The 16,681-nt window shown below is 42.8% G+C and overlaps 1 long non-coding RNA gene across 3 annotated transcripts in view; it reads left to right on the forward strand.

Annotated features, from left to right (window-relative positions):
* LOC134928873 (uncharacterized) overlaps positions 1–16,681 on the forward strand; it is a 110,916-nt gene that overhangs the window by 54,231 nt on the left and 40,004 nt on the right. The window contains exon 4 of one of the 3 annotated variants that reach the window (XR_010178087.1): positions 2,171–3,138. The exons of 1 other annotated variant lie outside the window; for it this stretch is intronic. This is a non-coding gene — a long non-coding RNA (uncharacterized LOC134928873). Of the gene's footprint in view, positions 1–1,427; positions 1,606–2,170; positions 3,139–16,681 lie in introns of those variants that run through there. One more of the 3 variants, XR_010178089.1, reaches the window with a different exon arrangement.

The raw sequence follows: 16,681 nt of genomic DNA on the forward strand, positions 1-16,681 counted from the left end.
AAGAAAATTACTGAGCGAACAACTCGGAATGAGGGCCATATTCTCTATAGAATCTTAGTGTAATGGATATCTCGCTGAGAATAGCTAGTAAAGATGTATAGGAATATATTCTAGGTTATATTCCTATACGGAACATTTTTTTTACTAGTTATTCTCAGCGAGATATCCCTTCTATAGAGATTCTGTGATTAGTTACATATGCTTTTAATACTTGTGTGTGTGTGTGTGTGTGTGTGTGTGTGTGTGTGTGTGTGTGTGTGTGTGTGTGTGTAAATACATATTGTCCTGTGGGGTACATTTACTAAGCAGTGATAAGAGCGGATAAGTGAGCCAGTGGAGAAGTTACCCATGGCAACCAATCAGCACTGAAGTAACATCTATAATTTGCATACTATAAAATGATACAGAGCTGCTGCTTGGTTGATGGGGAAATTTCTCCACTGGCTCACTTCTCCGCTCTTATCACTGCTTAGTAAATGTTCCCCTAATTGTTATATTAAACATTGAATATATTTTACGTAGTGCATTGTATTTATAGTGCAATGTAAATTGAGGGTCATTCCGAGATGATCACTCGCTAGCAACTTTTTGCTGGCTTGCGATCAAATAGTCGCCGCCTATGGAGGAGTGTATTTTCGCTTTGCAAGTGTGCGAACGCGTGTGCTGCCGAGCAGGCCGAAAACATTTTGTGCAGTTTCTAAGTAGCTGTAGACTTACTCAGCCCTAGCGATCATTTTAGCGTGTCTGGTTCAGATTTGACGTCAGACACCCGCCCTGCAAACGCCTGGACACGCCTGCGTTTTTCCAACCACTCCCTAAAAAAGGGTCTGTTGACACCCATGAACGCCCTCTTCCTGTCAATCACCATGCGTCCGGCTGTGCGAATGGATTCTTTGTTAAATCCATCGCTCAGCAACTAACCGCTTTGTACTCGTACGACGCACCTGCGCATTGCGGTGCATACGCATGTGCAGTTTAGCTGTGGATGAGATGATCGCTCCGCTGCAAAAAGTTGCTAGCGAGCAATCAACTCGGAATGACCCCCATTGTGCAGCCACTTCTTTCTTGTTTCTAGTTCGAAGAAATAACATTCTTCTCATTGGCAGCTGCAGCTCATTGCACAGATGCTGCAGTGAGGGTGGCCCAGTTAGCACATTTTTCTCTTGGTAGGTGATGTTGATGATAGAGTGCATGTATTAGGGGCAGAATCTAACCTGGTTGGATGTGAAACTACTGTATGGTGAAAGTCACTAAAAGTGATCATGAGACTTGGAGATTGGTGGGAATAGGAATGCAGGCCATGGATTGAACCAAAAGCCACAAGCAATTGTCAGTTTCCAGCATGTAACTGTGTTATATGAGGGGGCATGCAAGACTTGGGACAAATGTAGTTCTCTTAAAGTAAAGTATTTTAAATAATGCCATAGGTACTCAAGACGGGTGACTCCTACCTCACCTCATCGCACGTCACTATGTGAGAGGGTATCCTTACTGCCACACCTACATCACCTCACTGTGTGAGAGGGTATCCTTACTGCCACACCTACCTCACCTGTGTGAAAGGGTATCCTTACCACCACGTCAACCTCACCTCACGTCACTATGTGAGAGGGTATCCTTACCGCCACACCTACATCACCTCACTGTGTGAGAGGGTATCCTTACTGCCACACCTACCTCACCTCACTATGTGAGAGGGTATCCTTACTGCCACACCTACATCACCTCACTGTGTGAGAGGGTATCCTTACTGCCACACCTACCTCACCTTACTGTGTGAGAGCGTATCCTTTGTGAATGCCAAATCGTTTCCTTACAAATATTTAAAATGCCCGCCCTAATATATATTGTAGACGCCTGCACATCTTATTACCATTTGCCATGAATGTGCGCTGTACATCGAAAAACACTGCATCCCATAAGATAAAACAATACACCCACACATTATCTGAGTTCCAAAGCTCATTGATGTATATATTTGTTATTAAAAGGATATGTATTCAATATATCACAATGTACAATATACACATAATTATAATGATTACAATTTATACAGTAAGCAGTTAATACATACAGTTACAATTACAGGCCAGCATACAATACCATTATCCTTAAGTTATATAAATTTGTTTCTCCATATCACTCTCTCCCTCTCTGTAAAATCATGCAGGCACTCCATCATCGTCTGGGACCGATCAGCAACTGACTCCTGTGTGATCAGCAATGTTTTATCTAGTTTTTGGGGGAGGGGACTTTCTCATTCATGATGAGTCACTAGTCTGTGTATATGCTAAACAGGTTCAGCCTTGGAGACATCTGAGGGGGCTGGCCTGAGCTTACTGTCCACTACCTGTTTGGAATATTTATTCAGTAGCGGATCTTGCCACGGGCAAGCAGGACTTTCGCCCGGGGCGCCACCTTCCGGAGGGCGCAGGGCGCCGTCCGGAGGGCGCCACACCAGGGCAAGATCAGCTGCTGCTGTGTGCCCCCCGCTGCCCCCCTGCTGCCGCTGGCTGCTGCCCCCCCCGCTGCCGCTGGGAAGGTAAACTGGATGCGTACGCGTCTAGTTTCCCTTCGTGGAGAGGTCCTTTACTGTGCGGTGCACGATGACGTCATCGCGCACAGCACATCATTTCAGTCTGTACAGGGGGCGTAAATGACCATGCCCCCTGTACGAAGCCATGCCCCCTAATGCCGCCCGGGGCGCCAGAAGCCCCGGAACCGGCCCTGTATCTATTGTTCTAATAAAAGTAATTTTTAGCTTTCATACATTTAATCATAACTATTTGTTGCAATGTCCTACAACTTAATAACAAGTATCAAATGAATCTACACATTAATCTGGTTGCTTTAATACCAAATATGACAGGTGTATCTGGTTTCGTTCAAATAATACACATACATGACATTACTTCATTATATAATTTTAAATCATCATGATGTCTGGCGCTTGATATTATTATAATTATGTACTGTATGAAATAAGCGTCAAATCCATCTCTGTGGCATGTCCGTGTAAATGCGTGTGTTACCATATTTTGCTGTGCTCGCTGCGCGTATTTGCAAGTATAGCGACTCATAATGTGTGTAGTTTGTATGTTCTTATTATGTAATATTTTTGACTTCGACAGTCCACCCTTTGGCAGTAAACAATAACTGCCATCAATTATTAACATAAGAATAAAAAATATTTCATACAATAATCGGTGACCTAGACACAAGTATGTATTCATTTTGCAAATCAGACACTTGACTATATTTGGGAAAGACAGGGAGGAGGACGAGACATCCTCTATATGCACTCGGCGGTCACGGGACCACTGGTTGGGTGTGGGACAACATTCAACCTATAGAGTATGCTGGGACAGTGCTTTGGCCTATCTTGTCTGATTTGCACGAACATTTCACACATACATGTACCTACGTCTTTGTACACTGATGTTTGGATTCGATTGAGGTTCTGCTGGGTAGATGAAGAAAACACAAACAAATCGTGAAAGTGACATATAAAATTTTCATGATCTACATATTCCTATCATTTTCTGAACATTGTTTCCATTTCTGGAACGTATGCTAGGTCTGTTTAATAATTGAACAAGGGTTATAAGTAGTGTCCTTCCTTAATAACATAAACCTTCGGAGTTTAGGGAGAGCCACTCATAAACCTTTCTTCCACATATATTAATAAGCTCTTTATCTGCAATGTGTGAATAGCCATTGTCTGATTGTTCCTGATTACCTCTGAACTTCAGAACTACTAGACCTTTGATTTTTCTCTGATTTTAACAAACTGATCGGCTAATCCTGGGATCCTATAAGGAAATCACTCCTTCCTCCAGAACCAGTTCCAGTCCCACACTCGACTCCTCATAAAAAACCTTGCAAAAATAGAATATCCTGGAAAAAATATTTGTCAGCGGGAAAGAGAGATAAGAGAAATAGAACAAAACAACTCTTGTTCATAACAAATCAATTACAATGACTGGTCTTTCTGCAATCCTTTAGTACGCTCAGGTAGTGTTCAACAGTGCCGCCTCTCAGTCTTCATGGAACAGAGTCTCTGGTGATACTTTTGCGATCTCACTCCATTTACGAGTTCCTTCCGGACTACCGACTTTCCTGCAATGGGAATCGTGGACCCAAGTTTCTCTCTCAGCTACTTTCACTGGGATAGTGCTGTCAACAAAACTTGGTATGGTCCTTCCCACCTGTCTATTAGGCAACCTGAGCGTAAGACAATCACACAGTCTCTTGGTTCATAATCAAGACAGTTAGTATTTGGCATACCAACAATCAACAGTTTCAAGTTCTTTTGTCAAGTTCTGAAATGCTGGCTCATCTCGATAAGGTACTGTACTATCACCTTATTGGTGTATTTCTGATCATTGTGCGGATCAATCATGAAATGAGGTTGTCTTCCAAAAACAACCCAAAAAAAGACACAAATACCAAAACAAAAACAAATTTCGGAGAGGGTGATTCATTGAGTGAAAATCTGGGAGTTGTTCCAATGCTACATAATACTAGTGGCAGTATCTATGATCACAATAGTACAATTTCAAGCTTTGCTCCTACTTCTATGGGTACCATTATCTACACACAAATTTCTGCCCAATTTTTCTTTGCGGTAAACACAGCAGCATCCGTGGCAGCAGGAAATGCCTCTACCCAGTTTGAGAAAACACCAGTGCACGCACCAATTAGAGATGAGCGGGTTCGGTTCCTCGGAATCCGAACCCGCCCGAACTTCAGCCTTTTTTGCACGGGTCCGAGCAGACTCGGATCCTCCCGCCTTGCTCGGTTAACCCGAGCGCGCCCGAACGTCATCATCCCGCTGTCGGATTCTCGCGAGACTCGGATTCTATATAAGGAGCCGCGCGTCGCCGCCATTTTCACACGTGCATTGAGATTGATAGGGAGAGGACGTGGCTGGCGTCCTCTCCGTTTAGATTAGATTAGAGAGACACTTGAGTTGATTGATTTACTACTAATTTTGGGGAGCATTAGGAGTACTCAGTACAGTGCAGAGTTTTGCTGATAGTGACCACCAGTTTTATTTATAATCCGTTCTCTGCCTGAAAAAAAACGATACACAGTCACATACCATATCTGTGCTCAGCCTCAGTGTGCTGCATGATATATCATCTATGTATATCTGACTGTGCTGAGTGCTCACTGCTCACACAGCTTAATTGTGGGGGAGACTGGGGAGCAGTTATAGCAGGAGTACAGTGCACACTTTTGCTGCCAGTGACCACCAGTATATTGTCTGCCTGAAAAAGTTAAACACTCCTGTGGTGTTTTTTTTTTTTATTCTATAAACGCATTCTCCTGACAGTGTCCAGCAGGTCCGTCATTCATTATATTATATAAATATTTACCTACAGTAGTGTTATATTTTTTTTTCCATCTCTATCATCTTTATCATCTCTATATTAGCAGACGCAGTACGGTAGTCCACGGCTGTGGCTATCTCTGTGTCGTCAGTGCTCGTCCATAATTGTATACCTACCTACCTGTGGTGGGTTTTTTTTTTCTATCTTCTTCATACTAGTAGTTTAGGAGTCTGCTGACAGTGTCCACCAGGTCCATCATTATATTATATACCTACAGTAGTAATATATTTAGTAGACTATCTATACTAGCAGATGCAGTACGGTAGGCCACGGCTGTACCTACCTCTGTGTCGTCAGTGCTCGTCCATAATTGTATACCTACCTACCTGTGGTGGTTTTTTTTTCTATCTTCTTCATACTAGTAGTTTAGGAGTCTGCTGACAGTGTCCACCAGGTCCGTCATTATATTATATACCTACAGTAGTAATATATTTATTATATTATCTATACTAGCAGACGCAGTACGGTAGTCCATGGCTGTGGCTATCTCTGTGTCGTCAGTGCTCGTCCATAATTGTATAGCTACCTACCTGTGGTGGGGTATTTTTTTTCTATCTTCTTCATACTAGTAGTTTAGGAGTCTGCTGACAGTGTCCACCAGGTCCGTCATTATATTATATACCTACAGTAGTAATATATTTAGTATATTATCTATACTAGCAGACGCAGTACGGTAGGCCACGGCTGTACCTACCTCTGTGTCGTCAGTGCTCGTCCATAATTGTATAGCTACCTACCTGTGGTGGGGTTTTTTTTTCTATCTTCTTCATACTAGTAGTTTAGGAGTCTGCTGACAGTGTCCACCAGGTCCGTCATTATATTATATACCTACAGTAGTAATATATTTATTATATTATCTATACTAGCAGACGCAGTACGGTAGTCCACGGCTGTGGCTATCTCTGTGTCGTCAGTGCTCATCCATAATTGTATACCTACCTACCTGTGGTGGTTTTTTTTTTCTATCTTCTTCATACTAGTAGTTTAGGAGTCTGCTGACAGTGTCCACCAGGTCCGTCATTATATTATATACCTACAGTAGTAATATATTTATTATATTATCTATACTAGCAGACGCAGTACGGTAGGCCACGGCTGTACCTACCTCTGTGTCGTCAGTGCTCGTCCATAATTGTATACCTACCTACCTGTGGTGGGGTTTTTTTTTCTATCTTCTTCATACTAGTAGTTTAGGAGTCTGCTGACAGTGTCCACCAGGTACGTCATTATATTATATACCTACAGTAGTAATATATTTATTATATTATCTGTACTAGCAGACGCAGTACGGTAGTCCACGGCTGTGGCTATCTCTGTGTCGTCAGTGCTCGTCCATAATTGTATACCTACCTACCTGTGGTGGGGTTTTTTTTTCTATCTTCTTCATACTAGTAGTTTAGGAGTCTGCTGACAGTGTCCACCAGGTCCGTCATTATATTATATACCTACAGTAGTAATATATTTAGTATATTATCTATACTAGCAGACGCAGTACGGTAGTCCACGGCTGTAGCTACCTCTGTGTCGTCAGTCACTCGTCATCCATAAGTATACTATCCATCCATCTCCATTGTATACCTGAGGTGCCTTTTAGTTGTGCGCATTAAAATATGGAGAACAAAAATGTTGAGGTTCAAAAAATAGGGAAAGATCAAGATCCACTTCCACCTCGTGCTGAATCTGCTGCCACTAGTCATGGCCGAGACGATGAAATGCCATCAACGTCGTCTGCCAAGGCCGATGCCAAATGTGATAGTAGAGGGCATGTAAAATCCAAAAAGCCAAAGTTCAGTAAAAAGACCCAAAAACAGAAACTTAAATGGTCTGAGGAGAAACGTAAACTTGCCAATATGCCATTTATGACACGGAGTGGCAAGAAACGGCTAAGGCCCTGACCTATGCTCGTGACTAGTGGTTCAGCTTCACATGACGATGGAAGTCCTCAACCTCCATTTGCCATTTAATTCCAGTGATTTGGACGTATAATTCCAGTGATTTTGCAGTATAATTCCAGTGATTTTGCCATTTAATTCCAGTGATTTGGACGTATAATTCCAGTGATTTTGCCATTTAATTCCAGTGATTTGGACGTATAATTCCAGTGATTTGGACGTATAATTCCAGTGATTTTGCAGTATAATTCCAGTGATTTTGCCATTTAATTCCAGTGATTTGGACGTATAATTCCAGTGATTTTGCCATTTAATTCCAGTGATTTGGACGTATAATTCCAGTAATTTGGACGTATAATTCCAGTAATTTGGACGTATAATTCCAGTGATTTTTCAGTATAATTCCAGTGATTTTTCAGTATAATTCCAGTGATTTGGACGTATAATTCTAGTGATTTGGATGTATATTTCCAGTGGGAATTGTTTGTGACGCTTGTCTTAGTCAAACAGCTACCTCATTGCACCTCTTCTACATCTTTGCATGAGGTGCTGTTTGGGGCTTTTTTTTGGATATCTGCCCTCCTGTCTGCCACTGTAGTGCCACTCCTAGATGGGCCAATTGTTTGTGTTGCTTGGATTAGTCATACAGCTACCTCATTGCACCTCTTCTACATCTTTGCATGAGGTGCTGTTTGGGGCCTAGTTTTTGAAAAGTGCCATCCTGTCTGACACTGCAGTACCACTCCTAGATGGGCCAGGTGTTTGTGTCGGCCACTTGTGTCGCTTAGCTTAGTCATACAGCCACCTCGGTGCAACCTTTTGGCCTAAAAACAATATTGTGAGGTGTGAGGTGTTCAAAATAGACTGGAAATGAGTGGAAATTAATGTTATTGAGGTTAATAATACAGTAGGAGCAAAATTACCCCCAAATTCTGTGATTTTAGCTGTTTTTATGTTTTTTTCCAAAAATCATCCAGATCCAAAACCAAAAACCAAAACACGAAAGGGTGGTTTTGGCAAAACCAAGCCAAAACCAAAACACGAAAGTGGAATTAGAACCAAAACCAAAACACAAAACACGAAAAGTGCCAGCCGCACATCTCTATCAATACATAACAATAATTCCTAAATGGTGTTAACTGTACGAAGTCGATTTGTATTTCCTGAAAAGATCAGTCTGCAGGAGGGATATGGGATGGCTCTGTTGGTATTGCTTTACCAATATTCTTCCTCAAGCAAGCAAGACAGGTCATTGCTCTCTTACCTGCATGAAAATAGAATCCTGGCGCACACCAGTAGGCTCTCATCAGCCTGCACAATTTTTTTTTCATTTTAATTTACTATCGTGTGTTTGCAATGTAGAGTATCATGAGCATAACTCAAAAAAAACAACACATCTCTAGAGGAGAGAAAGAAGAAGAAAATGAAAAAGAAAATGTCAGGTTTGCTATTCACCAACAGGCATATCAGTGTCTATACAAAATTTCTCTTCACCAGTATTCCCATTCTCCACCCTTTGTGCATGACAAGGCACACTGCAGTAATACTGGTGTTATCATGCTGTTGAGATATACTGGGTTTGGGCAGAACTCTGAAGGACCTAGGCATGTGGAGTTTGAACTGTACTTGGGTCCATGTATTGTACCACCCTGTGTGAACGCAAAAGATGAAGAGGAAACTGTAGAAAAACAGAATAGAGGTTGGTGACAGATGAGTTTGTAGAGGTGAAGATTTTATAAAAATTTGACCACTGGGTTGGGCACTACGGGGAAGTTATTCTCTACTTGGTCTACTCCCCTTAAAAAAAATCTCTGTTTGTCGTATCGCTATTGGGACTATCCCAGCCATCAATCCAGTGTCCTGTCCATCCTAAGTTCATAGGGAACCCGGTATCTGTGAGATAATTTCCTCTACCTGTGATGGATGCGACATTAGTCTTTGTGGGTGTCTAACATACTTTGTATTTCCTGAGCGGGAGCACAGTATATGTATATCATATCTAACAAAATTACGTTAACCAGGGGCCATTTCTGCTAGGAAAAAGAAGCAAAAGTTTAGAGGCCCCATCTTAACCCCGGCAAGTTTTGCCAAAGGGTAATGTTGCATTTATTTTGTTCTTCCCATTAGCCGAATCTATGTTTTCTATATGGCTTATGATTCCTTACTATATGTCCCTTGGTCCCGTCTATGTGTTTAATAATGTGGCTTGTGTTTTCTGTCTAGGGGATCTGTATTGACTATGTGTCCTACTACTCCTACAAACTCTGGCAAAATGCCCTTCCTTCCTACAAGTGTAACATATTATTGACCATTAGGATTCTGGGGTTTGGACTGATGGGTCTTTCCTGTATGTGCCAGTATACTTACCGTCCTCAACCTCTCCACCTGTTGTTCTCTGCACCTAGCACTATTCTTGTGATGTTCAATAGCACACTATCTAAGATTAGCTACTGTGACCCCTTTCCAATTTTGCAAAGAAGTCTGCACCCTGACACTCAATGCCTTATTGAGCCCGTCCATTTGCACAGAGACAGCCACCTCCCATTTGCCAAATTAGTGTTTGCCAGTGATCTTATCCAGATGGAGAGTTTTCTATTACTGCAAGAGACAAAAACAAAAAAAAGTTTAACAAGCTTCTAGGTCAGAGGTTCTCAAACTCGGTCCTCGGGGGCACACACAGTGCATGTTTTGCAGGTCTCCTCACAGAATCGCAAGTGAAATAATTAGCTCCACCTGTGGACCTTTTAAAATGTGTCAGTGAGTAATTAATACACCTGTGCACCTGCTGGGTTACCTGCAAAATATGCACTGTGTGTGCCCCCGAGGACCGAGTTTGAGAACCTCTGTTCTAGGTCATGCGAAGTATTCATTCAATCCTTCTCATCCCGTATTAAGGGTCTGTACATGGTCCAACAAACATTTCCGAGCTCATCTTGACTAGGGGCATTACTGGGAATGAATATTTCTTATATGGTAACTGAAAGGAATACCCGGGGGTTACCTTGTCTCTGTCCGCTTTACTAATGTGCGGACAGATTTTTCTCCATTTCTGACGTTACTTTCTTGATTTTTTTGTTTTTGTTTTATTTTTGGGTTTTACTATATATGTACACAAATGATACCATACTTACCTGTTCCACTGGTCTCAGCCACTTCCCCCGCAGGCTACTGCTCTTCTTTTACCGGTTGGATACTCCACTGGGTGCATGAGAAATGGCTGAAAACAATCAGGTCACCTTCTCCTCCTAAATAAAACTTCAAAATTCATTAGTACATATATAGGTTACAGTCATATTTTTCATATTTTTTATTATTTTCTATAGTTTGTATGCTGGCCGTAACTGCTTCCACATCTACATATGGCGGTGTACTTGCATTCTTTTTTTTCCTTCCTACTTGTTTATTGTTGCTACAAGTTCAAACAGTTCTTATATTTCCATTCTTGTCTTATATGACTTTAGTTAGACATACCACCTGCAATACCTTAGGATCAAACTCACCAACCCCTCTTGCTGCCACAAGTTTAAACAATTTGTATGTCTGACCCTTTGTTTTCTGGATTTTATCAGACATATTTTACTGCTTACATTCTGCAGTACCTCTGGTTCAAAGCTGCCCACCTTAGGGAATGGTACCCTATCTTTGTCAGTCATACGTACCCATTCAGACAAAAAGTCTTCAGCGTGTGGACCATATTTCCCACACATAATACTTTTTCCTTTTTTTTTAAACCTCGCTGACCCCTTGGGCCGCGGCTCTTCAGCCTGAACCCTGGCTAAACGTCCCTTAGTTGAGCAACTGGCTCCCATAATTGTGGGCCTTTTCCCACAAACACCAAAATACTCAATATAAGGTGATGGTGAAAGTTCTCCGAGCGCTTCCACCCACTCTCGCCCACGTTGGCCAGTACTACCATACACTGTCGATAGCGAAGGCGATGTACCCAACCTAGGGCCCCTAATTGACCTATATTTACTGGAAGTTTTTAGGAATAACTTACCCTTTCCAGTAAAGTATCTGTCGTTGGAGATTTTCCTGAGAGAGACCAGTGAAAACTCCCTATGCACTTTTTATACACAAATCACGCTTGCGTATGCTGTATACAGTGCTAATGATACCGTGATTTTACGCAAAAGCTCGTAAAAGGGATATCAAGTTGCGCTATATATCGCACCCACAAACGTGCGGTCCAATCGCACAGCGTATAGATACTTTTTACCTATCCGCCGTACGACCACTGGAATCGAATCACAAGCTGCGAAACCTCAGCCGGACCGTATCAAAAAACTACATGGGTCACACAGTTCATAATTCACAATTCCCTACCATGCTCCTGTGTAAGTCTCCTCACGACTTACGTATTCCAAATCCTATACTAACGTGAGTCAGCTGCCTCACGCCACCAAGCCTCCACTTACTTGGTGTACCACACGACGGGATCCCGCATTCCTGGGTTCGAATCCACTCACTCCTACGTTCGCTCACTCAAATACACTTTGTTTTTCTGTACAGACATTTTTTAATTCATTCCGATTGGCAGCTTTACCCCCAGAGGCAATACAGTTTAAACAAAAGTTTTATACTAATCTGCTTTAGAAACTGGGTAGTTTTGTGCTATTGTAGCGTAGCTACTGTCCCACCTTTGAACTAAAAGACACTATTGTGTAATTTGTACTTAGCGCAGCACTCTTACGCACTTTGCGTAAACACGCGACCGTGCATGTCTCTTACGCTGTGTGCGCAGTCCTGTACTTTGTCCGAGACACGTGTACAAAACCCTGCGTCCGCAATAAATTCTTCAGGATGGCAGCTATCTCCTCGTCGGTTATATCCTTATTCAGCTCCGAGGAGTTGAATTCAAACAGCCGAGGGAGATCGGCCCTACGCAGGAATTCTGAAATTAAAACATCCAGGGGACAAGGACCCAAGGTGGCCGAGTCTAAGTTATAGAGTTTAGTATAATAGTCTCGGAACACCCTATTTATGGCATCCGGGGCATGCGTAGCCTCGCCGGATACGGTATGCACTGACAGAATATTATTCCGTGATCGCTGGGCTCTAAGGCGGGATGCCAAGAGTCTATCGGCTTTGTCTCCCTTCTCATAAAAGGACTGATTAAGTTTCTGGAGAGTCTTCGCCGTGCGCTCTGATAAGGAGAGCGAGATCGTAGACCTCGCTTCCAGCAAAGCCTCTAAATTGGCGGGGGTAGGGGAGAGTTTATGTTGTCCCTCGAGAGTCTGGAGTTTGGTAGAAAGTGCGAGGAAACTAGCTGCTTGAGTCTTTTTGAACCTAGATGCCTGGCTAATCAAATGTTCACGTAAGACAGCCTTATGTGCTTCCCATAAGGTAATAGGCGAAGTCTCCGGAAGGTCATTAAATAGAAAATAGTCTGTAAGAGAGCTTTTAATCTGGTCAGTAACTTCCGGGCTATGCAATAGGGAATCATTCAGTCGCCAAGAGGCAGGGGGGGGGGGCAATGGAATGAAGATCAACAGAAATCGGGCAATGGTCGGACCAAATCATAGAATGTATACGGGTAGATTTAAGTTTAGAGGACAGGTCCCGGCTGAGTAGGATCATGTCTGTCCTGGAGTAGGACTTGTGGACAGGGGAATAAAATGTATAGTCCCTAGTTAGTGGGTCGGTCAACCTATATGAGTCAAAAAGTAAGTGAAGTTTCAAAAGTTCTGACAGTACGAGAGATGCCGAGGTCGGACGTTTAGAGATAGACGGGAGAGGTGAAGGAGGGGAGGACCTATCTAACGAGGTGTCAAGAACCTCATTAAAGTCTCCTGCCAATATGACCTCACCCCTACAAAGTCTCACAAAAAAGAATTTATAGGAGCGCTGAAAAAATGTAATTCAATTACATAATAGTAGTTTTATTTAAATACATTCATAAGACAAAATAAAAATACTTTAAAATTGTGCAATTTGATTCAAGCCCATGTCCATATCTCCTTAAAAAGCCATCTCAAAAGGCTATATATGTACCAGTCCAACTGACTGTTTGTAACAGACTTGTGTCTCAGTGCTCCAATGGACACCAAATCCCTTTATGTAACAGTTTTTTACAGTCTCTGTGGTACCACTTAAATTTGTATCCAAGCACTGGGGAGAGCGTTGTGGCTGCCTGAATAACCACAGCGGTATGCTACGACCCCTAGTTTTTGCAGCCGTAATATGGAGAGATTGTTACTCACGGCTGTCACGGTTGTTCACGGCTGTCACGGCTTTAGCTTCTCTTGCAAGGGGAGCGGACCTCCTTAGCCAGGCACCGCTTCAGCTGTGTCCCCAATCAGAACGGCTCGTCGGCCCGCCGTGCAGTCACAAGGAAGATGGTTGGACTATGGGCAGTAGAATCCCAGCAAAAATGCCCTCCTTACGCATTTCTCCACCGTTAGGGCAAGCGGTTTCATCAGAGGAATGTCAGGTGTGAATTCAAGCTTCTAAAGAAGGCGGCCTGATTCTGGTTCGGAGCATAGACATTAACAAGAGTACATAGGATACTATTTAGTTTCCCAATAACAATAAGCCATCTACCCGATTATCTACATGACTGTCCAAAAACTTGAACGTAAGGTGGGCAGCTAACAAGATGGAGACCCCTCTTTTTTTGTGCATAGCATCACATGCATGAAATGTATGGGGGTAAGATTTAGACTTTAAATCAGGATGGAAGGATTTGTTAAAGTGCGTCTCCTGTAAAAAAACTATATCACCCTTACTAGGGTATTCAATTATCCGCAAATTCGCGGCAAAATCGTCCGAAAATTGCCGCGAAAACGCTCCGTTTTTCAATTTTTCGCAAATTCTCGGCAATTTTTCGCCCGAAAATTTTTCGCGGCAATCGGCCGAAAATTGCCGCGAAAACGCTCCATTTTTCGACCTATTCAATTCCGACCGGGTTTCACGTGAAAGTTCTTGCAGTGAAAAGTGCAGGTGAAAATGGGGAAATCAGCCTGTACCCCAAAAAATGCTAAACTAACTAGTGATGAGCGGATTCGGTTTTACTCGGTTTTACTCGGTTTTACTCGGTTCTCAAAACGGCATCTTATTGGCTCACGGATGTCACGTGTTTTGGATAGCCAATAAGATGCCGTTTTGAGAACCGAGTAAAACCGAGTAAAACCGAGTAAAACCGAACCTCGCTCATCACTAAAACTAACATAGGAAAACAGAAGAGAAGTGTGTTAGAGATCACATTAGAGAGTTTTTGGGGACTTAAATTGTGTGAAATGGCGGTTATATGCATTTTTTTTAAATGCAAAAAAATGATAGAAAGCAAGTTTTTTGGAGCAAAATAAATGCTCTCATTAAATTTGGGGTACATGAAAATGGGTATAAGTATATATTTGGGTCATTTTAGGGTACTTTAAAAAAAAGTGGAAACAGACCGATTACTCCCATCTGCAAGCCTAAAAAACACCTGTCCCACTCATAAAGCACCCCAATATACCTGTCCCATACCTTGAACCCCAATTTCCATCACTTTTTACTTTTTCACCCCAAAAATTACATGTCATTATTGGCCAATTAAAAATAATTAAAAACTTCAACGTGCCTAATTAGTCATAAAGGGGGGTGTCCCAGGAGTTCTGTACCATATCCAAACATTTTTACCTTAAAATAGTGACTTTTCCAAACTTTTCACCTGCTTCAGAGAAGGTGAAGTGAAATTAGTGAAAACATGATCACCGATAAATTTTCCAGGATAATTGAATAGGCTGTAATTGCATTTCACGTGAAAAGTCTGGTTTTTCACCCGAAAACCGGACTTTTCACGTGAAAAGTCCGTTATCACTGGTAATTGAATATGGCTCTTAGCCTGCTTAAGGGAGAGAAAGAGCTTGGTGCGTTTAGTAGGGCTGTTCAAACCTTTAACATTGTGTGAGTATAACCTAAGAGCCACGACGGATGAATCCTCGGAATGCCTCACCTCCTCCCTCCGGACTCCGCTCCCCCGCAACAGACTGAAACAAGAATATCATAAACAGACATGGCAATCGGCATGTATCCTTAAACATCTGAACAAGAAAAAAAACAAAGGGACAAGAGAAACAAGATTCGAGAAAAGTAGGAAAGAAGGGAAGGTTGGAGACCAGAAGAAATCACATCTGGCCTAACGTGCCGGTCAGGAAACGACAGAGAAAGGTCACTAAGTGACAATAACCGGACTCGGGTATCAGACCCTACAATGGGGACGCAGCCCGGCCGGGCCAGGTGCATCCAGGACAATGGACACCAACTATCATGTGTCCTGAGTCCAGGGACCAGCGTTAAAGGGGGAAAAAAATGGGACAAAATTTCCTAAATCTCACTATCATACAGGATAACCGGTAAAACACAAGTAACTACCCAGGGCCAAAACAGATATTACAGTAGACGAGCTATAGAACTAACAAACAACAGAACAAAAGGTGCCAGTTCCAGTATAGAGAGGTACATTGCCCGTAAGGAAAGTCCCAGCCCTCCTCCCCCCTAGTACGTACGGATACAGTGGGAAAAGCTGAAAACCTACAGACATGAGCTACATATGGGGGAAAAAGGGCTGGTAGGCACAATGGGAAAAGAGAATGGTTACTTTACCACCACTTATACATGTGCTGAAGCAACAGAATATAAGATTAAACAATAATTAAACACATAAGGCATCAGGTGGGAGGACCAGCAGAGGCAGATTTCCGTGTAGAAAGCACTCTTGTCCAATCCCTATTCAAGGAGCGTCTGTGGGTGGCAATCGACTCTGTGGGAGAAATCTTGGCCGTCCGCTGCGGAGACTCAGATAGGGCCGGTGGAGGAGAGAGGCCCAAGGCATGCAAGAGTCCTTTAGCTTCGGTCAGATCCCTAGCCGAGTGGAGGCGGTTATAATGCCACACCAGAATGCGGAAGGGGCAGCCCCATCTATAACGAATGCCATTGTCCCGGAGAACTGAAGTGATGGGTCTGAACTCCTTTCTTTTAAGCAGGGTGGCAGGTGCAATGTCCTGAAATATTTGTAGAGAGTGCCCCAGGAATTCCACTTTAGAGAGCTTCCTAGCCTCTCTAAGAATGTCCTCTTTAGCCGTATAGTAATGTCAACGCTGAATCTTGGGAGCGAGGGCAGGGAGCCCTATGAGCCCTATCCAATAAGAGTTGGTCTTCTGGAAGTGAAGGCGAAAGGTGCGTAAATAGTTTCTTAAGATAATCATGTCGGGACGTCATATCAACGTCCTCAAGGATTCCTCTGATGCAAATGTTATTTCGTCGCACCCTATTGTCTTGATCTTCCTGGCGTTCTAGGATTATCCGCATCTCCTGTTTTAGGCCATGAACGTTGTCACCCATACCCTGTTGGAGAGTGACCACTTCATCCATTTTAGACTCCAAGTGGTCTGTTCTGTCTCCAAGTTC

This window comes from Pseudophryne corroboree, chromosome 5, assembly GCF_028390025.1.
Source record: "Pseudophryne corroboree isolate aPseCor3 chromosome 5, aPseCor3.hap2, whole genome shotgun sequence".
Classification (NCBI taxonomy): Eukaryota; Metazoa; Chordata; class Amphibia; order Anura; family Myobatrachidae; genus Pseudophryne; species Pseudophryne corroboree.